Consider the following 22,825-nt stretch of genomic DNA (forward strand, 5'->3'; position numbering starts at 1 on the left):
AAACCAACCCACATAGCAACCCCATGAAGCAGGTGTGATCTCCATATCACACACATGGTCCAACTGAGTTGCAGAGGATTAGTTAATTTGCCCGAGGTCATAAAGCAGTTAAGGGCAGAATTAAGGTTCAAAGTCAGGCTGTTTTGACACCCCAAACCTTGTCCCTTCACCCCTCTCCCAATTAGCCCCTTGTTTATGAAAATAAACTTATCATATTCATGTCATGATATATTGCAAAATGTCTCTCCCATATGCTTTTCTTTATAGATTCTGTGCCTCTCTAGTACCTCTACATATAAGTTTATTATCTCTCCAAAAGTCAACAAGTTAATTTTAAAAAATTTGAAGGACATATGTCTCTGAATGGAGCTTCAAAGTGGTAACAATGGTGATTTAAACTGTGACCAAATTAAAAACTCTGTCATTAAATAACATTAGCATAGGAAGATGTTTGCTCTTTGCAGAGACAGTTCGTTGAGACTCAGAATCAACCATTGTCTCCCCAGTGTCTAGCAGAGGACTGTTGGGCCAACGCACTTGAAGGACTGAACCTCAGTAGGGACTGCAGAGCCATAGTCCAAGCACTCACATGCCTGTCACCCACAGACCTGGCTGTCTTTAGAGAGATGGAGGAGCCCCAAACCTCAGCTATCTGAATCTCCATCCTAGCTTCAGTGGGAGTCTGTTTGATGCAAAGTTGATACATTTATCTGTTCACAGAGATCTAAGGAAATTCAACATTTTCTTAAATATATTGAAAAGGAAATTTCACGATCTCCCTTGGAAATCTCTTCTACAGCAGAGGTTCTTAAATTTTGATGTGAATCAGAATCACCTGGGGAACTTGTTAAAAGCATCTTTTCCTGGTCCACTCCCAGATGGTCTGATTTACTAGGTCTCCAACCAGAACTGAAACCCTTGGTGAAGAATCTTCTAGAGTTTCTCAGTTCCTGTGCTGAATAATTTTTTTCCATGTTGCCTAACAAATTGATATGCTACAGATCCACAAACTCTTAATCTGCAATTCTGAAATCCAAAAGCTCTGAAATCTAAACATCTGTACGTAACTCATATGGCAGCAAAACCTGTTGTGAACTTAACTCCTTTGGGGATAAAACCTGACATGAACTCACTAGAAACTTATTTTAGTCTTTGATTATCTAACTTTGTGTGAATATTCAAACACTTTCCTATGGAAATACTGACATGATGACTTCAAGGTACCACTCTGTACCCACTGGGAGTGTCCCAAAATATATAATAATACAAGCTTCCAGATTTCCTCAAATCATAAACATTTGACTTATTATTTAGCTCCAATTCAGATACAGAACTGTGGACCCAAAGGAAACTCCTTGTAATCTCAGTCACTCCTCAAGAGCAGGGGGCACCTTGAGCATTTATCTGTTGAGCTGCCTCAGTTTTCTCTAAGTGCTTGATCTTCAGATGGCAAGAGGCAAAAATTCAGCAAATTGCAGTGAGTACAAGCACTCTTGGCCACCTGTCTGTAGAAGTCCTGTCATCTCCAGGACCATGCCCTAGGCCGGGTAAGACCAGCTCTTGTTTTCTGATGCTCCACATATTCATTGCATGAAAACAGTCAAGACCCTTCGTAAGTCCATAGATGCTTTTGAGATTTCCTTTGGTGTAAGCCCTTACCATTCAGTCCCTTTTCTGCAGGTCCAGGGCAGAACTATCCAAAAATGCCAGGAAGGTTAATGGATAATAGGGTTGAATTGGGGAGACTGAATTACAATCAAGCCAGTAGCACTTGCAAGGAGAAACACACACACACACACACACACACACAGAGCAGTGTGTGTGTTGGGGGGAAGGCATGAGGGTCAAACCAGGAGATGCCGAGATACCAGATACTGAGTAAATTTTACACTAATGACTGACCTTCAAAGTCCTCCATTACCTTGTCTCCAACTCCCTCTCCAATGTTCTGTCCCTCTGCTCTCCATTCACCTCTTCACTCCATTGTTTTTCAGAAAATTCTATTTTCTCTAACCCCTTCTGTTCATGCTGTTCTTTCTGCTTAGAATATTCCTCAAAGCCCTGCTTCCCCTTCATCTTTCAGGTCTTCTACACACTAACCCTCTGGGTTGTCTCTCCCAGAGTCCACTGCTCAGGAGCGTCCCCCCACTCACTCCACATCCCCTACATTTTAATTGTACCCAAGCCTGAGGCCTTCACTGGAGTCAGAAAACAAACCGTGTGCTCCACTCATGTACCATGTGACCAGCACAAGGCCTGGAAGCAATTTGATGCCCAACAAGTGTGTGCTGAATAAATGAGTGAACAAAAGAAAGAGGCCAGAAGCAAAGCAGGAAGGCCAGGCATGACCCAGAACCATTTCTGGAGACACGGCTGTCACAGAGAAGCCTCTGGCTGGCTGGGCCTTGAGTGGTGAGTGCCCCGAAAATACACAGAGAACTCTGAGCAACAACCTGGACCCTGCCTCTGTTACTTCCTTTGCTCTTCTCCTGAAGAGTCCTCAACTACTTGTTTATTTTCTGTCTCTCCCCAGTTAATAGGGATCATATATTTGTTTCCTTCCCCATGTCATAAACCCAGTCCCTGGAGAATGCTTAACGCAGGTCGGCACCTTAAATACTGCTGAATGAGTGAGTGATTCGTGAATGAATGGGGTCCATGGTATTTAAACTCTGAGGTTCCAGAGAATCTACGTTTTGAGACCTTAGAGGCTCCCCAAAGAGCTGGTGTCCCAAGCTCCCTCTGAAGTAAGCAAGAAATGATTAATTGGGAGGACAGAATGATGTCAATCTGACCCACAGGAATCTATCCCAGCCACCAATCCCAAATTGTTCTTCTGATTAATTACTGAACTATACCAAACTCTTTGATAATTCCACTCTAAAATTCTACTACACTCCAATTGATGTTCTGGAAAAAAAAAAAAAATCCCCTTTCTTTCCGCCCTTCTCATCCCATGTTCATTTCATCTTTCATTCCATACAGTCCCAAGAGAGATTTCTCCAGAAGAGAAAAAACAAATACACATGTTTTCATAAAGTTTTCTGTAATGATGAAAAGCTTCTTGGCAAAGATTAGAAGAAAGAAGGAAGTGGTCTTCTCTGAACCCAACCTAAAAGAAAATGAGATGTCCTTCCACCCAGAAGATCAAAGGGTTTCAAGAAGATGTCTCTCCTCAGCAAGGATTTGTCTTGTAAACTAAATAACTGCTGGATGGAGCATCAATTGGCTCACACCATGGTCACTGCAGATCCTAATGAAGATGAGAACTCAAAACATTTTCCACCAAAACAAAGATCTCTCATAATTTGTATTATACTCTCCTAAATTTCTAGATTCCAAATTCTCCTTACTTCCTCCAGTTAAAAATAAATATGTGAACAACCAAAGAAAGACAGTTTTAAAAGACTTCAACTCCAAAAGAATAACCAGTTCCCCAGAGATAATGCATACAATTCCAGAAATACAGTGGGATGAAAATAAGTCCTTTGATATAATTTTAGTAGAAGTGGGCTCCATTATATCACATAGCCTTTATATGTGAGAACTTTTCTGACAACCCCAATTTTTTACTACCTTACATGTCTGTAGCATATACTTGGCCAAATTTTCTTCATACACAAAATAGAGATTCTAAAATTCATATCACTTTCTATGAATTTCTGTATATAAGAACTAAATAAGACCCCACAGTAAGCATAAACACCAAAATCACATGAAAATATAGGTACTGGGCAGCCTTTGCAGTTCACAATCGTGATTCAGATTGATGTGTAGCAATTACAAGTGATGACTCCCAGTCGTGGTAAAAAGTAGAAACATCAAATGATAAATCTAAACATATCCAGAGTTTCTTTGAGATTTTTCTCCATACCTTCAGCCCCCCTTGACCAAAAATAATCCATTTTGTACACATTCATGGATGGTGACTAACTTAAGACTAAAGGAACCTTGACTGACTTAGAATAAAGAGTCCTTCCCAGCACAAAGAGGTACTGAGGTTGATCCAAAAGAACTTGCTATCTGAAGATGTTTCCAGTAGCCTCACCATCACAATCTCAAAAAGTTGGAAAGAAAAAGATATAGGAAGAATGAGGTAGAGGACAAAAGGGAATGTTAAGTGAAATGAAACCTAGAAAAAATTCATGATTGTCATGATTGATCATAACAACCATTTCTTTGTGTGAGCATGCAGAAAGAACCGGACATCTGTGACATTTAGAATCACTATAACAAACCCATATTTTTTCCTAAAGTCGACTCTTCTCGGGATTATAGCGATAAAAGAATATGCACACAAATTATAATACTGGTTTCTCAAACTGGTAAGCTTTAAAAATATATGCACATATGTATTAATAAAAGTACAGACAAAATAATATGCTACTTTAAATGATAAACAATTATCTGCTTTAAAGATATTTACTTTAAATACTCGAAGAATTCTAAATACCTGAGCAGACTTAATTCCATTATGAGGATCCCCATAATCGTCAGCTGCTTAATCACCAAGGAAAGACACATGCTTGGCACTGGATGGCTTACATTTAAACCCTGGATTCTCTCCTTATTATCTCTGTGACTTTTGGCAAGATGCCCAACCTCGCTGGTCCTGAATTTCTAGTTGTAAAATAGGGGAGCGATGACACTTACCTCATTGCACTATTGCGAATAGCAAGTGAAGCAACAGAATAGTTCCAAAATACCAGAATATAAAAAACATTTTATGCTCTGCTGCAAAATGGAAGGAGGAGAAGAATATAGATTTCTGATAAAACTATTTATTTAATTAAAGGCTGGTCCTTTATTTTTGTAGTATGCCCTTCTACTTTCTCTGCTGTTAAAATCCCCTTTCTGTTATTAAAGAGCTGGCAAAGGTCCAGCTCTTTCTCTCTATATGGTTTCAGTAAATGGCTATTGTTTGGGTTTGTTCTGTCTCATTATTTTCCTTTGTTGGCAAAATAAACAGTTGGTAATTCAGTGTCATTTCCGCAAATTGTCTCTGAACTCTTACTGATCTTTGAAATCCATAAGTCATGGTATCACTGTGGCAGAGGTCTCAGCATGGACCTACACTGTGGTCACCTCAAGAGTCTATTGTTTGAAGACAAGTAGGGGCCACCAGATGGGAGCTTCTCTCCAAACCTCAAGAGAAGAAAAATGGCAAACACTAAGCAGGGACCACCAGAAGGCAGCTTATTTGCTTGAGGGACTAAGGAAACTCAGAGGAAAAACTCATTGAAAGGTAAGAAATAGTTCAGGGAGCATTTCAGTTAATGATCACTAGTTGGAGTCAAGTTGATTCCAAGGTTGGCATGTTTGTTACCTATTGCCTGGATTTGTCTTTTCCTTGATAAGACCTCCCTGGAACTTTCAAGAGGGTCAAAGTAAATAAAAGTACTGTTTCCCTAACTTCCTTAAGCCACTAGAGTTCAGAATAGGGCAGTACAACTTTAAGGCTGAGGAAAGGATTTTTAACACAGAAGAGAGAGATGATTTCCCCCCCCACTAGGGTGGACTCACCATGGAGGTACCCTGAGCAAGATCACCATGGCTTAGCTGGTATCCATGGTGAGCGGCAGCACCAGTGACTTTGGGAATGCAATGAAACCACCCCCTCCACATAAGATCCTTTGATGGGGAGACTAGTAGCCATGGCAGCAAGGTGGCACCTTCAGGATGCTTCCATTTAGGCTCACTAAAATAAACCAAACCCGGAGAGGAGACAAATGGCAAACACTAATCAGCAGCTAGGAGCATATATTTATGAGAACTTAGGAAAGAGTCCTCAGGAAATCCTGAAAATACAACAGAACCAGGAGAGCCAGTGGCAGCAAGGAGGCAGACTACAGAAGAGAGAAATAAGGTCATTACCAGAAAAGTACTATTGTTAGGTGCACTGGTGAAGCCATGCCTCTCCAATCCTGTGACCTTAGCCAAGACTCATAACTTTATAGGGACCCAAAGACCTTGCCTGGAAAATGAAGTAACAACATGTACAAATAACTAGTTCACAGAATAATTTCAAGAATTAAACAGGATGATTTTTTTTCCAAGTGTTTCTTAAATGTTAAAGTGCAATAGAAGCACAGTTGGTCATGCATCATTATGCTGAGAAATAGCATCATCATCAGATATTTCTGCTGCGCAAACATCATAGAGTATACTTACCCAAACAGAGATGGTATAGACGACTATGAACCCAGACTGTATAATATAGTCATAACTATATTTTTGATTCACTGTGAACCAAAACATTGTCATGCAGTAAATGACCATTTTAGTTTTTAATATTTAACAGTGGACTATTATGCAACTTTCAGCACTGGGATCCCCGCAGGAGTAAACCTGTAGTACATCCACTTCAGATCTCACAGCTGAAAGTATGTCTTCAAGGAGAAAGAATGAGGAGGGAATGAGCTAACTGGATTATGAAGTGGGAGGAAAAGAAAAACCCACCCAGTTACACCCAGAGGACCCATAAGCCATCAACGTAGGCTGGAATTGTGAAGGAAGGGAAGAAATATGTTATGCATATTCCGGTTACATGAAGGATCTCTATGAAGGAGGGATTATTATTCCTGTTTTTAGATTTAAAAAAATGAGACTTAGAGAGGTTCAATGGCATACCCAAGGTCATATAAGAAATAAAGGACAGGGCTGACATTTGTAACCCGGATATTTCTAACTCTAAAATCAGATGCCATTTTCTTTTTTCTGTTTTCTTTTTTTCCTCCTTCTTGTTGTTCCCTTTCTACAAAAACTACATCGTTTACAAGGACTCCAAGATCATAACAATCATTTTCCAAATAATATGACAATAAGTCACTAAGCGTTACACCAAGCCCTGTGCCTCCCCAGGGTTGCTAGCCCACTCCAAATCTTTCTGCACACCCAGTAGTTGGCTTTGGTTCCCCATAAAAGGCTCTTCCAGCTATGCTTATACTTGAACACTTTCTAAAAATGCTCTTTTGGGTGGTAAAACATTTCATTTGTTTGCATGGGTGTATCCTGAAAGCACTAAAACAAGCTTACTCAGATGAAAAATAAACTCCCTTCCCTGGGTAAATGCAGCACATGGAGCCTGCCCAGAAAAGAACTTAAATTCAAGGCAAGTAAGCAGAGTAAAGAAGAAATGAGCAGGGCACGGGGATGGGAGCGCCATGCTCTCGGATGCCCTAGTGCCAACGTGTGTTGTGGGACCACGTTCCTGGTGGGAAGACTCTCTACCCTTATCCAGCTCTGCATGAAGTAGGGTGCATGGGGAAGCACATGTGGTAGTAATAGGAAAGATGCAATTCCCCTTGGCTGCTTTTCAAGCATCACTACTTGGATAATTTGGGGACTTTTTTTCTTTTTTTTTTTCAAACTTTGAGAGTTCTCCCAGGACTGGGCTGATTATAAGATGAGGATATGTCCTGGACTCTGCCAACAGAGAAAACTTGGCTGAATTAGATGCTTTATTTTTTTTTCAAAGTTATGCATACTTTTGCTAGGGAGAGATGTGCTTCCTCTGGCCCACCCTTCCCTTCAGAGAGCAAACTCAGATCCTGCCTTGAAAGAGTTTTTAAATCTTTCCTTCACAGGACGAAGGACTCTCAATGTCCTTCCCAAATTATATCCCCAAGTGCTCCTTGTCAAGGTGCCAAGTCAAATGTTGAAGACAATCTCACTTTTGTGACCTAAAATGATGGGTAACTTTCTCCCAATGAGTTAAAATCCTACACAATTCACTTATGTTTTGAAGTTCATTAAATAGCATCTGACTGGGGCGGTCCCAGGGTTCAAGGTCAAGAGCAAAGAGTAATCAAAATGGTGAACCTACAACTTGTTTGTACTGAAGCAAAGATCACCAGGGAAGAAGAAAACCTAAAATGTAATTTAAATGAAGCCAAGTTTTCCACAAAAGAGGCTGTGGGAGCCTGGAGGAAAGAAGATGGAAGAGCAGAAGGGAGGTTTAGACTGGAGTGACTCTGTGATCTCGAGCATGTAACCAGTCACTAACCTCTGGGCCACATCTGTAAAGCAGGATTAGAAATGCTTCCAACCTGAGGTTAACACACAAAAGAAGTAACCCTTGTGAAAACTCCTGGCTCAGCTCCAGGTACTAAGTAATGCTCAGTTATTGCTGGGTTCATTCCATCCCTCTTTATCTATCTATAGGATTGATGAGGAGATCCAATGAGATCATTGGGAATGGATTAGAAGGCCATTTACATGTGGGATTGTTCTAAGAAAGAAAAAAATACAAGTGCCAAAATCTCAAAAGTCTTCCCATGTTGGCTGCAGCATTTTCCACAATAGTCGAGATGTGGAAACCACCCAATTGTCCATGGAGAGATGAATGGATAAAGAAAATTTAATGCATGCACACATGGAATATTACTTAGCCTTAAAAAGGAAGGAAATCCTGTCATTTGAGACAACATGGATAAACCTGGATGACATTATGCTAAGTGACATAAGCCAGACACAAAAGAAAAAAAATGCTACGTTATAGTGATTATAACATGAATTTAAAATAGTCAATAATGTCTAGAAGCAGAGAGTGGACTGGTGGTTGCTGAAAGCTAGAAAGAAGGAACTGGGAGATATTAGTCAAAGTGTACAAAGTTTCAATTATACAAGATAAATAAATCACAGAGATCTACTTCAGAACATATTGCTTATACATAATAATGTCATATTATGTATGAAAAATGTGCTAAGAAAATCAAAGGAGGATCAGGAAAGGGACCTGGGATGGGAAGTAGGGAGGGAGCAGGGAAATGCTTAGGAGTGATATTGTCCAAATTATACTGTTATATTGTGTGCATATATGAATATGCAACAATGAATCCCATCAATATGTACAACTATAATGCACCAAAAAAATGCAGGGAAAGAAGCTAACAGCAGGAAGATGTTGAGATTAAATAAAATATCTTAAGTAGAATATCCATCATTGTGTCTCAAAATGGAAATGTATCTTAATAAAGCAGTGGAATAATTATTATTATTATTTAGGGAAAAATGTGCTAAGATAATCGATCCTATGTTAAGTGTTCTTGCCCAAAAAAATTAATAATAATGAAACAAGGGTTGGGGGAATGATCAGAGGTGATGAATAGGTTTACGGCACAGACTGGTGATTGTTTCATGGGTATATACTTATCTCCAAACTCATCGAGTTTAAACATTAAGATACATACAGCTTTGTACTTGTCGATCATACCTCAATAAAGTGGTTTTTAAACTATATAAGGGATATAAGGCAACTTTCTGTACTGTCTTGCAATTTTCCTGTGAATCTAAAACTATTCCAAAATTTAAAAGTTTATCTTTAAAAAAAGAAACCAAAAACCAAGACCTAACCTAGAGAACCCTCTAGGAATCAGATCTGAATACTGCCCCAGATCTCAGATCTGACAGATTCAGATGGCTGGCAGACTCCTCAAGGAGAAAAAGAAGCCAAACAACATACACCCGAGACCTTACATATAGTCCATTAGAGAATCCGGGGGAAATCAATGGAAAGAACATCAAAATTCTAGGCCATGCTGCTCACTCATTCAACAAATATTTATTGAGTGTCTACCACGTGTCAGACATAGTTCTAGGTGCCATGAATAAAGCAATGAACAAATAATAGTTTATGCCCAAATTGAGCTTCTATTTTAGCAGGGAAACAAGACAAAATATTTAAAATATTTAAAAATAACACAAATATTATGATAAATGATAGAAAAGCCAAAGTAGAAAAGGGTTGGAAGTGTTGGGTTTTTTTCATTTTTAAACACAGTGATCAGAGAAGCTCCCATAGAGAATGGAAAGACCTGAGAGGGATTGGGCCCAAAGAATACTAGAGAGAGAGCGATCCAGAAGAACCCTCAAAAACAGGAAGGCAAGAGAATGCCTGTGAATGCAAGGAACAGCCAGGATCAAGGGAGAGAAAACAGAAGGTGAAGTCACATGGCACCGGGCACGGTAGTGCATGCCTGTAATCCCAGTAGCTCAGGAGGCTGAAGCAGGAGGATCACGAGTTCAAAACCAGCCTCAGCAACAGTGAGGCACTAAGCAACTCAGTGAGACCCTGTCTCTAAATAAAATACAAAACAGGGCTGGGGATGTGGTTCAGTGGTTGAGTGCCCCTGAGTTCAATCCTTGGTACCAGGAAAAAAAAAAAAAAAAGTCACATGGAGCCAGATTAGCTTTTACCAGATAAGGAGTGGGAAACCACAGAAGGGTGAGCAGAGGAGGGGACTTATCTGACAGCATCACTTTGGTTTATAGATTTAAGAGAACAAAAACAGAAGCAAGAAGATAAGTTGGAAGTCCATCACCACTTGCTACTGATAGGAAACCTACTGGTTCCATGAGGAACTATTTACTTATCCAGCATAACCACAGTGTCTGTAGAAGGGGAAATTATTCCTATAGTATCATCTTCTAAATGTATTTCACCACCTGAAAGTCTGCCATCATTCAAAAAACTGGTGGGAGATGGAGGGAGGTTTGCACAGGTGTGTATTAATTTGTAGGTGAGCATTTGCCCCCGAGATAACACATATTCGTTATCTATAAGTAGGTAATCTAGTCAACCTTCCAGATATTTTGAAATAGACACACCACTGTAATGGTGGAAATTAACTCTCAAATTTTTGCTGTTGAGCACTGTGTAGTGTTTTTTAAACATCAAAGCATTGTAACTGGGGGGGAAAAAAAAGGAGAAACAAAACCACTTCAATGATGTGGCCATCTGATCTGTTTGTCAACCGACTAGATCCTTAAATGTGAACAAAGGGAGTAGAGGAACCTAATTCGTCACTAGTGAAAATAAAACTTGGGCTGCCTGAGTCGCTGAACTGCATGGCAGGAAAGATACAGAGTGAAAGGAATCCTACTTTAGAGAAATTGTGTCTGAGAGACAGAATGACTCTTTCCAGGCTGAAATCCAGAAGTGTTAAGGGACTAGATGCAGAAGATGTGTAAGTCAGAACAGACTTGGGAGCAGAGGACAGACACTGTTGGGAAATCATTCAAGCAGGAGGTACCCAGGACAAAGAAAGATTCAATAATGAGGATTTCTGTATGTGGGAAACCAGGAAAATTTCACCAACTCAGGAACATGGGGCTGCTCTGGGGCAGTACAGTCGGAACCTGTTGGTGGGGCTGGAGAATCTAGGAGAGAAGAAAGATTTTTTGCTTCTTCCATGGGGAGCTGTCTTGTGTGGCTTTTGAAGTGATACTGTGTGAATGGAGGACTATAAAGCCTAATAGAGTTTGCCATTAAAAATGTCTTATTTTTAACAAGCTGACTTGAATATCTCAACTCCCTGTTCATACCCAGAATTTCTTTATCTGATCACAAAATGAGTTCTAAGCTACCAGTGACCAGCAAAGAAGGCACAACAGTTTGCTTTCTGTGGAGAAAAAATATCAGTGAGAAGAAATGCATATGCCCTAGGGGCCAAGGGCATGGGAGGAGGTAGAGGTAATAATGCAAAGTTACCAATAATTAACAAGGGTAAGTCCATGGAGAAAAAGGGGGAAAGAGGAGATACTTCAGACTCCATAGTTTGACCCCTATGGGTTGGAAACCTAGATCTGCCACTCACACATTTTTTGATCTTAGATATATTACTTAAGTTCTCTGCATCTGTTTCCTCAATTGTACAATGGTACCAATAGCTTATAGGACAACTGTAATTATGATGATAAAGCATGATTATAAAGCGTATAACAGATAGATAGTGCTCAATAAATCTTCACCTTCTTTTACCTTATTACCTCCAGAGATAATAGGTATTTAAACATAATATAGTTAAATATTAAAATAACAAAATTACAAATGACTATATAATTTGGTTAATCACTCTAACTGATTTTATTAGCAATAACTTCACCTTGGGCCCCTTATTCATCTTTAAATGAGCCACAAACTTTTGTACTGTTCATTCATTAATCCCATAAACATTTATTAAATCTGTACCATATGCCATGTATCAAATGAGAGACTATGGAAGATGAAAAGAACAAGATTATTGTTTCTGTCTTCTGCAAGCCCAGAACCCATAGGCATATAATCAAAATAATCATCAGATCTTAACAATCCTTATTATAGAAGAATATACTATGCAGATTCAGAAGAAGGAGTAGCTTCTGCAAGAGGAAAAATGCTAGCCAGTATTTATTAAGCACTTAAAAGTACAAAACAATATTTTAAATACTTTACATATGCCAAATATTAAGCATCGTGATATCATTATGAAATAAATAATGACTACGATGATTTTCATTGTGTTTATCACGAAGCTGAGGCACGAAGTCGAGTCATTTGTCCAAGGTTATTCAGCTAAGAGAAGACAGCCAGGATTTGAATCAGAGCATTGACTCCAGAACCCACCCTGCAGTTGTCACACTCCCCAGCCCTTTGTGCAAGGAAGGGCAAGTTGGGTAGGTTTCAGAGTGGCCAAAGAAAGTGCCCAGTGGGAAAGTTCACCTGAGATGAATGACTTATTAGGGAAAGCTTACAAGAGATGAGCGACTGCTCCAACAAGAGTTCAGTGTCAGTAGGCTGAACAGATAGCACCTTTGTCCCTAGTGCTTCACCAAGAAGTACCCCCTGTCCCTCAAAGTGTATTGTCCAGTGGTGCCCCACTGCATGAGTGACAAATATCCTTTCCACAGTATCCTCAGTTCCATGCCCATCCCCACTCAGAGAGGGGTTTATACGTCAGGCTGCAGAAGCAGTAACATCATCAGCATATGCTTACTCAGCTGGCTGCTATGACCAGCAACTGTCCTGATGTACATGCACGAAAGTAGCTTTCCACAGATGACACTAACTTGCCTTCATTCTAGGGTACATAAGAGAAAGCCAGCGTCCTTCAAGATAATATGCATCTGGACTTTTCAGTTCAGGCTTGCTCTCATTGGTCCCTTTATTTGGCTTAGTATTTTTTTTGTGGGGGGGGAGAAGGGGGCACTCAGGAACATCGTGTTTGACTGTCCCCCTTTTCTTTAGCCATGACACAACAGTGTACAACAGATATTGAGGAATGCTTTACAAAGAAGGTATCATTGGGAGCAGCCCCTATGCCATAAGCAGTTTTCAAGTCAGAGTAGGGAAGTGTACACAGGGAAGAGAATGAGCATTGTATGGAAGTTCAGGGTTTGAAGACAAGTTAGCAGAGTGTATTGGTAAATTAGGGCAATAGTTCAAATACTGGCAGAAGCTAAGACTGATAAAGATGCCTGTCTGATATTCCCTTCTAGATATTCTTTTACAGTCGAGCTCTTCAAATGGCCCTTCCTGTGCCTCCAAAGCCAATCTTCCCCTGCAGCCTCCTTTAATTCAACAGATAGCCTTGTTGGCTCATCAGAACAAATATCCTACAAGGGCTAATCATGGAACTACCCACTTTTAATAAACAAGCTGTTTTAAAATGCCAACTGTTAATGTTATTTGGATGACCACTCAACATTGGGTATTTAAAAATGATTCCAGGCATTTGGCCATGTGGTTAAGAAGGCTACATTTTTTGCCATATCAGAAGAGGCTACACTATAATTTATTCATTATCATGGTGGAAAACATTACCTAATTTTCCAGGCATTTGATGGGGGTGGGAGTGGAAGTAATAAGGAAATAAGGAAAATGCTTGGCTTAAAGAACTTTGGGAATCTAGATTCTAGAAGCCTCCTAGACTAAATTCTAAGGAAGCAAACGTTAGCTCCCATTATACTTGTATCAGTTTTTGCCTCTTGGTAAGTCTCTACTGACAGAGGTAATGCAGCAAAGATACGACAAGAGGCAGAGTGTTCTGAACTGTTGAATAAATCATATAACTGGATAGCACTCAGGATGGCCCACATCACTCTTTGCTCATGAGACTTCAAGGTGAGAACATCTATTCTAAGAACAATCATGAAGAGTATAGATCACTTGCTAAAATGGCTTGCTTTCAAAGGATGATGGGGGATTGTGGGAGCAACTCAAGAGATAATATTGAGAGAAGGGTTTATGCTTCAGAATGGATACATCCTGAGTTTATCACGTCTGTGAAGAAGGACACCAGGGGAGGAAAACGTGAAGATACACAACAGAAAGTGTGTGAGAGATCATGCAGTACCAGAAAGAAGACCAAAACATGGCTAAAAATTGCATAATGGAAATGTTATATAGGAAAGGAATAAGGGGACAATTACTCCCGGGGGACGGGGCGGGGGAGAGAGAGAAAGAAAGGGGATACACAGTGGTTCAAAGGTAAGAAAAAGAGAGCTCAGTGTCAAGATGCTAGATGACCTCATCTGATCAATAAAAATGAAGGTCAAGTTCTCCGGTTTCTATCAGAAAGCTGAGGCTTATTCTTGTCTCTGTCTCTTCCATTGCTCCTCAGGTCCATCCATCACTTGGTCCTATGGACCCTTCCTCCAAAGTGTATCCACAAGAGAGCCACATGTCTGTATCCCCAATGCCACCATCACAGTCCAACCAACATGGTCCCTAGACTGGACCTCTTGCAAAAGTTTCCCGGCTTCTCTCCCCACTTTTTCTAGTAACCCACAATCTATTCTCCACACATCTACCAGAAAGAGATTCCAAAAGTGAAAACCAACTCCAACTCCCCATGGCAATTTGAAGACAATAAAAAATCCCTTAATCTGACAAAACTGTCTTAGATCTGCCCGTCTGACTATATGCCATTCCCTCTCAGTATCTATGGTGCGTCCTGTTGACCTTCCTTCCATTTTTCAAATACACTTAGGCCTTTCTCCGGGCTACTTGCTTTCACTGAAATGCTTCTCCCTGCCTGCTCCTTTATTTACATCTGTGCAGGAGGGCTCCTTCTCTGATGGGAAGCCTCAGGCTAAATGCCTTCTTTTCAAAGTGTCCCTCAATGACCAGCTTGTCTATGAAAATACCCTGACAGCTACACAAAGGCAGGAATTTAGTGATTAAGAGAATAGACTAAGGAAAGCTCCACCTGATAGCACTTTCACCCCAGTCTGAGATGCATCCTTTCATTCCACCCATCCCAGATCTTCCATTTATGTGACTCTCGAGAAGGTAAATTACATTGTTTTGAATCTCAGTTCCCACTATAAAGTGGAAATAAAATAAAGTAGTTATTCAGAGGCTGAATGCAAGGATTCAATAAATCAGTAAGGTTAAAGAATTTATAATAGGGTCTGGTCCATATAAATGTTCAATAAGTGTTTATTATTATTGTAGCATTCTGTTTGCTTCCCTCTAACACTGTAGTTTGTATTTTTGTATTTATGTTTATTGTCTGATTGATCCACTATTTCATAAGCTCCAGGAGAATAGGGAATGGATCCATACGCCCAGTACCTATAAGACGCCAGCTGTTGAGTCAATATTTGATAAATGAATGAATGAATAAGTTCATAGCATTCCCATTACAGTGTGTAGGTTCTGAGAGAGCCCAGGCTGTGTTGAGAGGAGAGCTGAGCTCATTAAACATCGTGACCCTGCTAGGTAAGGCTGCCTGTGAGGTCAGGAAGTATCTGAGAGAAAACAGAATGGTTCCCCAGCTTGAAGTCTTCATGTGGATCAACAGAAAACTCACTGAGGATGGCCGTGCATCAGGCAAAAATAGCTGAATTTGGGGTGAAAGCAAAATCAAAATGTAGTTATGTCTACCCTAGTGATCTGGGTTAGAGGACAGATGGAGGTCATGAGGGTTGAGAGGCCAAGAGAGGGAAAGAACAAATATGCTAACAGAATGGTGAGAAATCAAAACTTGAGCATCCGGTAGGGTAGGTGTAAAGTAATAATATGCCAAGATGCTAAGGTCACTAAAGAGTTGAAGAGGATCCCAAAGGCCAGTCAATGACAGCCACAAGGATGGGAAAGAAACAGCCCAAGTGGCAACATGAGTTTCTCAAGAACAAAGTTGATGAATGCTGGTAGGAAAGTTATCTAGAGCAATGATGAAAGCCAAGAAATTACCAGCACTCCGTCTTGGCCCCATGAATTATAAGAATGGGAGCCTGCTGACATCAAGATCAGGGATGGAATATTCCCAAAGAATGCATTCGTGAAGGGAGAGGCAGAATGGGCAGCATTTGGGGGTCTTAGGCAGATCTCACCAATGTCAGGGTTGAGGAGATGCTGTGATATCGTGATGGTCATGATTCCCTGAGACCTGTCCTCCGCTGTAAAGGGAAGCAGGCTGATTTTTAATGTAATCCAGATACCATTTCTGGTTGAATGGGATGTGACCACCTTAAGCTCACTTAACATTTCTCTCTCAATCTCAAGCTCTCTCCCCCCTTTTCCTCTAGTTCAGAGGGGGACACAAATGTTCCACCACAAATTGATTGAAGCATCCTTCCTCTAGACCTCCCCAGGAGAGATCAGGAATGAAAGGACAGAAATTAAGTCCATATTTAGGAAGGAGAAAATACTCAAGGCTACTGACGATATCCTAATTCTCTTGGGAAAAATCTCAGGCTGGAATTTGTCTCCGCAGATTCAGGAGAGTTTTCCGTCTTTCTCAGCCTTCCTGCCTGGATGGCCTTTTCAGATCAGAGCCAAGACTATAGCCCGCCTCAGCCAGATCATGGGGAATACTGAGGAGGAATTCTAGCACTCAGTCCTCCCTCATTTTGAGCAGTAGGTCAGGTGAATTACTTCAAATACATGCAAGGCCCTTCTGTTTCCATGGTAACTGCTCTAAGAACCGTAACAATGTCAATCATAGAAACGGTGAAATCATAACTTGAACCCATCTTGCTGACAAAGATATCTTGAGAAGTAGCCACTGCTCAGTGTCAGACTTCTTGCCTCTCATTCTGGGGAGAATGTTTTGTTTACGTCCAATCAGTTATGGGAATAAGGGGAAATGGTGGTTACTCATTTTTTGCTTCTGCTTCACTGGGCCTACCTCTGTCTGTATTTTGCTGATATGCTTGTAACTCATTTTCCCTGCTTGAAATTACAGATGGAACAATTCATTTTTCCACCTCTCTTTCCTGCATAGGTGTGTAAGTACTTGAAGACAAAATATTGATTTTTTTTCCCATATACTTAAAAAAAAAAGAACAGCTTGTTCATTCTCAATACATTGTGCCAGTTGTTTTAATTTCTTTGTGCCTGTTTTGACAAAGCCACCTCACAATATCTAGAGATGAAGTTCTAATCCAATGTCTTTTGTCTGTGCTGAGAAAGAGGGTAAGCATCTCAGTCGACCGACTCTTTACATAGAGAAGTTGAAGAGTAATGCTTATTTCTTCTTTTCCTGTTCTTTCAAAATCCATACTCCAAATTCTAAAGTGATGTCCCTTACAGGTAAAAGAGTAAAATGGCATATTCATAATATCTAGAGCCTAAATGATAATTCTCACCAAAAAAAAAAAAAGTGATACACATTATCATTCAAAACTCTGTTGGTTATTTTATTTGCTTAGTTTTATTTTTTTAATGTAAATTCTAGAGCACTCTTACCCTGCATAATATTTTTATCTTTCCTTTATTCTCTAAAGAATCCCAAAGCAAAAACATTTCTGTGAGTTTATTAGAGCCTTCGGTTTGGATACCGAATTGTTATAAAACCAATATTTTTTACATTTTTCTTCTTAATAACATTCTTTGACCCAGAGAGAACTAAAAAATAAGCTATTTGATGTCTAAAATTGCAGAGATAAACTGACATTGTGTTCTGAAGGTATCTTTTCAAGAGAAAAATGGAATTTTTAAAAAATGTAATCAAGTTATACAGAGCCTCTCACCCTTAGGTCATCAGTTCAGATTTGTCTGAGGTTGGAAAGTTACACAAAGTTGTAGTGGCTGCTGGAGTCCTGGTGCCCTCTGAGAAATGAGTTGGAGGTCTCAGGGGAGGTCACTGCTTTGTAGTCACCACCCCGTAATTGACACCCATGAGTTCTTCAGAGAATAACAATTCCAACAAGTACATAGAGTTGGCCTAAGAATCCTAAGTCAGTCCTAAGCTCCCTTATGTTTATAAATTTATGTTCTCAAATGTAAAATCTACGGAAAAATAGAAGTTCTTTTTTTTTTTTAAAGTCTCTCTGGAAAACCTGTACCTGGTTTCCTACTTAATTTGTGCAGAGAAGATGGTGAAAATCCTAACGATGAAGATGAGCAAGAAGGAAAAGAGGAAGGAGGACAAATAAGGAGAATGAAAACTAAGCAAACAAGAAAAAAGGTAGAAAAATGAGAAGAGGCAGAGAAAGAGAAAAGAAAAAGGGAGAGGAGGAGACAGGAGAAAGAAATGAAGTAGGAGATGTGAAATTCCATCATGGCATTAAGTACAGGTCTTCATTTCAATAGGATTTTTGTTTGCTTGCTATATCTTCATTGCGTTCTCACAAGAATCTTCCCTATGTAGGAATTTCATTGTTTTTATGATGGCCAAATGTGCCCCAAAACCAAGATTCAATCAATCTTCTTCCTCCAAAAAAAGAAGTTACTGGGAATGACATTATTTTGCCTTACAATCTTCTTACATGGAAAGATGCCCGGTGAAGTCTCATCTAAGTCTTATGATCACCCCAAGAAAGAAACCCCACACAGATGTGAGGTTAGAGAGAAGGTTAAATGTATAGTCCCTACCACCCAAACGGACCTCTGTGAACCCCACTTCCACCAGAGGAGTAGTAATTTCAAGAGTGGTTCTTGATTTGTTTGGATTCCATTATTTTTGGTAAATGTATATGGAAAATGAATTACTTTAGGGAAAAACAGCTCTTTTATTATATACCTCAAGAACTAAATAACAAGAAGATACACCACAGGCCACAGATATAATATAAATTAATGACAGAGAAATGAGAGTTAGACAAAATTTCTATTAAAAAGTAATAAACAGTGTTCTGAAGACAATAGGAACATGGTGCGGTGTGTGGTAGATCGTGGCTTTTGTTCTTTATGTCACTAATTCTTTCTACAGAGAATATTTATTCCTCTGACCTTATAATTGTAGGTATTTTGGCTCCCCTTTCTATGGGACAGCTTAAAAGATTGATTTGGAGTTAACTTCTAGTTTCTCTTTTGTCCAGTTGATTCATGTTACAGAACCAATTTGGCTGGTGACAGCCTACTGTCCAATGGTCATATTTCTAGCAGAATATAGGCTCCATGCACTAACAAGGTTACATTATCTGAGATGTCTCTTCTCTCCTGCTTCCTCCTGGACTTGCCTGTGTTTAGATACATTGTGTTCTGTTTGCACTTTTGGTGTCCAGGCAGGACAATGATCCCTAGGTGGGAATTCTGTAGAACTCAGAAGAGGCCAGACACTTTCCAACCTTCCCACCTACTTGCAGTAGGTGGAAACTAGAAGACGGATGGAAAGATAGCAATGGGCTTATCAGATCCATGATATGAGTATCCCAGAAATAAACCAATGCAGGAGGAAGAATACAGAGAGGCTCAGGAATCTCGGACTTCCTGTACCTTTGAAAGTTGGAGTGAAGATGGTACTGAAATAGGAGACTTAGTTGAAATTCTGTATTAGAAACTACAGCTGGATTATCTCTCCTCCTATTCCAATACAAGACTAGATGTGCATACTCTGATATGAAGAAAGTTCAAACAATAGTACAAGGATCTCAGAAAAAAAAGACAAACAATACAGGGAACAGAAGAAAACAGCTCCAAATAACTAACTTCTTCACAAAGGGAAGAAGGAATATTCTAAGAATAAAGCAAGAGAAGGCATCTATTTTAAAAATGCTTAATGGGCATAAAATGAGATATTTTGATATTAGAATTAAGTGAGCAAAAGTAAAATTGATGGAGGCTGGGGTTATGGCTCAGCAATAGAGCACTTGCCTCACATGTGTGAGGCACTGGGTTCGATCCTCAGCATCTCATACAAAATAAATAAATAAACAAAATAAAGGTATTGTGTCCATCTACAACTACAAAATAAAAAAGTAAAATCAACGGATGGGTTGAAAGATGAAGTTGGGAAAATCTCTCAGAAAGTATAAAATAAAGAGAAAGAGCTAGAACAGAAGAAGAGGAGAAAATGAGAGCCATAGTCTGGGAGGTCCAATACTCAAAAAAAGATTTCAAAAAGAAAAGAAAAATAATAGAGAAGGAAATTCAGGGTCATTCCTTCCCTTTCTGGAATAATAGCACACGATCACAGCCAAATAGCTTTGCTGTCCTGTCCTCTAGAATTAAAACTGGAAACCCTACCTTCACTATACACATTCACTTCAGTTCAAAATGTGAGCACTTCTGTTAGTATAATCCCCCCTCTTCTCCTGGCTTCCAGTGGGGTGACTAATTAAATGTGTGGTTCACACTCTAATCTCCTCATCAATTGGTTGTTCAGCCATACCTTAGTGTTTTCTTCTGAACAAGGGTTTTGTTTTTGTTTTTGTTTTGTAATGGTTATTTTTATTGGGTTTTTGTTTGCTTTGGGTTTTATTGGGTTTTTGTTTGTTTGCTTGCTTGCTTGCTTGCTAAATATCCAGCTTTCTTGCTCATAATTTATTCCTCCTGAAGAACACTAGAACAAAGGCAAGTTCTTTGCCACTTTATCCCAAGAATCACCTTCCTCTGGTTTCCATGGCAGATGATAAGAATGATGTCATCAAAACATGAAACTGATAGATTGAGAAATCTGAATATAAAAGAAAGAGGTATATATGTCCAGCAAAGAGTTTAGGGATGAATTAGTGAAAGTTCACAGAACAAAAAAAAAATTGTATTATTCACTCTAGGCAAGTGAAAAAAATCTAACTCTAAGAAAAATGTAATCATACTACATGCAAATAATATTTACTTAGTCATAATTATGTAAATGCTGAATTTGTTTTTAGAGCTCAGGTGCAGATGGTTGAGTTAATCCTACACCTCAATCCCCAGCTCACTAGCAGTGGTCTTAGCACAGTTGCTCTCATTTATTTATGTATCCCCTTAAATTCCCACTTCTCCATATGCAAACACCCTGATACAGTTAAAGTATATCATTTCTATTTATATGAGTTCTTTTTAAGTGTCTACTATATTCTTTGCATACACTTTTAATTTTTTCATGTATTATTTTGCTACTGTCTTATTCTTTTTCTTATTTTTTTTTCACTCAGAAGTAGTTTCTAGATCTATCCACAGTGCTCTGTCTTCGTTTACTTTGAACTGCCATAACAGACCATGTAATTTTAAATGAACAGAAATCTTTTTCTCATAGTTCTGAAGGTTAACAAGTCCAGGATGGAGGGACAGGCAAGAGACCTTTTGCCACTATACTATGGTGGAAAGCAGAAGGGTAAAGGGAAAGCAAGAAAGGAGCAGGGGCAAGCTCATCCTTTTATAAGGAATCCAGTGCAGCAAGAATGGCCTTAATCCATTCATGAGGGCTGTGTCGCCATGACTGAAACACTCCAACTTAGCACCACATCACACAGGTTAGACCACATTGGTAATCAAGTTTCTGACACTCGAACTTTGGGAAACAGTCAAACCAAAGCATTAAGTACATATCTAATTCATTGTTTCTAGTTCACAAGCATTCCTTAGTACGAAGGCATCATATGTACTTATCTGGTCCATCACTGAACAACTCGATTGTCTCCAACTTCCAGCTACTATCACACAATGGGATGTTCCTGTAGGACACACACCCCAGCATGTGATGAACTTGACTAAAGGATGATGGAGAGCTCTTCAGAACTGCTGCCCTGGTCTACACTTCCATTTTATAGTTCTTGTATTGCCACCTGCCTGCCAACCACCATTCAACTCTTCAATTATCACTCATCTTAGAAGAGTAAAGTCATACTTAGATGTTTTCTTTTTTAATCACCAATGTGCTTGAGCATCTCATTTATTTGTAACCATGTGGCTTTTTTCTTCTTTGAATTACCTGTTCATACCTTGGCCCACATTTATACTCATTTCTCATCTTTTCCTTTTTGACATGCAGGAATTCCTGATGTAGTCTGGAATTTGGTCTCTTTTAACCTAGAAAAATAAGCAAAGAAAACACAGCAACATTAATAATTCCATGAAAATCAAAAGTTGCACAGGAAAGAAAATTTAATGGAACTCACTACATGACCCAAATGTGAATGATAATTGTGTAATCTTAATAATGCAAACACTAAATCTTGATTAACAACAAAAAAATTACCAGAAATTATGAAAGGAATAAAAGTAAATGGAAGATGTAGAGAATAAGAACTAAATTCTCGTCTTTAATGGTAAGAAGACAATAGATAATAATATTAGAAGTGGGGGGACTGGCTTATATCCCCAGAAAAGGATATGTTAGAGTTCTAACCCTCAATATCTCAGAATGTGACCTTATTTAGAAAAAGGATGATTTATACAGAGATGATCAAGTAAGAATGAGATCATTAGGTTGGAAACGCATCCATTGTGACTGGTGTCCTTATAATACGGGGAAATATGGACACAGACAGATATGCACAGAGAGAAGGCTATAGAGAAGACACAAAACGAATTCCATCTGAAGTTGAAGGAAGAAATTGGAATGATAGAGCTATAAGCCAGAGAATACCAAAGATTACCAGAAAACCACCAGAAGCTAAGGAGGAAGCACAGAATAGATTCTTGTGCACACCCTCAGAAGAAACTCACCCCGTTGACACCTTGATCCTCTAGCTCATGATCTGCTATTATGGAAGTCACCCAGTTTTTGGCTTTGTCACAACAGCTCTAAGAAATTAATATGCTAACTTAAAAATAAAAATTAAGAAATGGGTAGAATACACATGATATTTTAAACATGGAGGAAACATAAACGTGGTTGCCTTTGGGAAGTGGGAATAGGAGTAAGAACAGAGAAGGAATAGGAGGCCAGAGACAGCACTGTTTTCC

At 39.4% G+C, this 22,825-nt stretch overlaps 1 long non-coding RNA gene across 1 annotated transcript in view; it reads right to left on the minus strand.

The window, feature by feature from the left end:
• The window catches only part of LOC125610674, a 56,377-nt gene extending 34,427 nt beyond the window's left edge, over positions 1-21,950 (minus strand). Inside the window, exon 1 of the long non-coding RNA XR_007340668.1 lies at positions 21,849-21,950. This is a non-coding gene — a long non-coding RNA (uncharacterized LOC125610674). The remainder of the gene's footprint in view (positions 1-21,848) is intronic.
• Between the last annotated feature and the right edge of the window lie 875 nt (positions 21,951-22,825).

This window comes from Marmota marmota, unplaced genomic scaffold (genome assembly GCF_001458135.2).
Source record: "Marmota marmota marmota unplaced genomic scaffold, marMar, whole genome shotgun sequence".
Classification (NCBI taxonomy): Eukaryota; Metazoa; Chordata; class Mammalia; order Rodentia; family Sciuridae; genus Marmota; species Marmota marmota.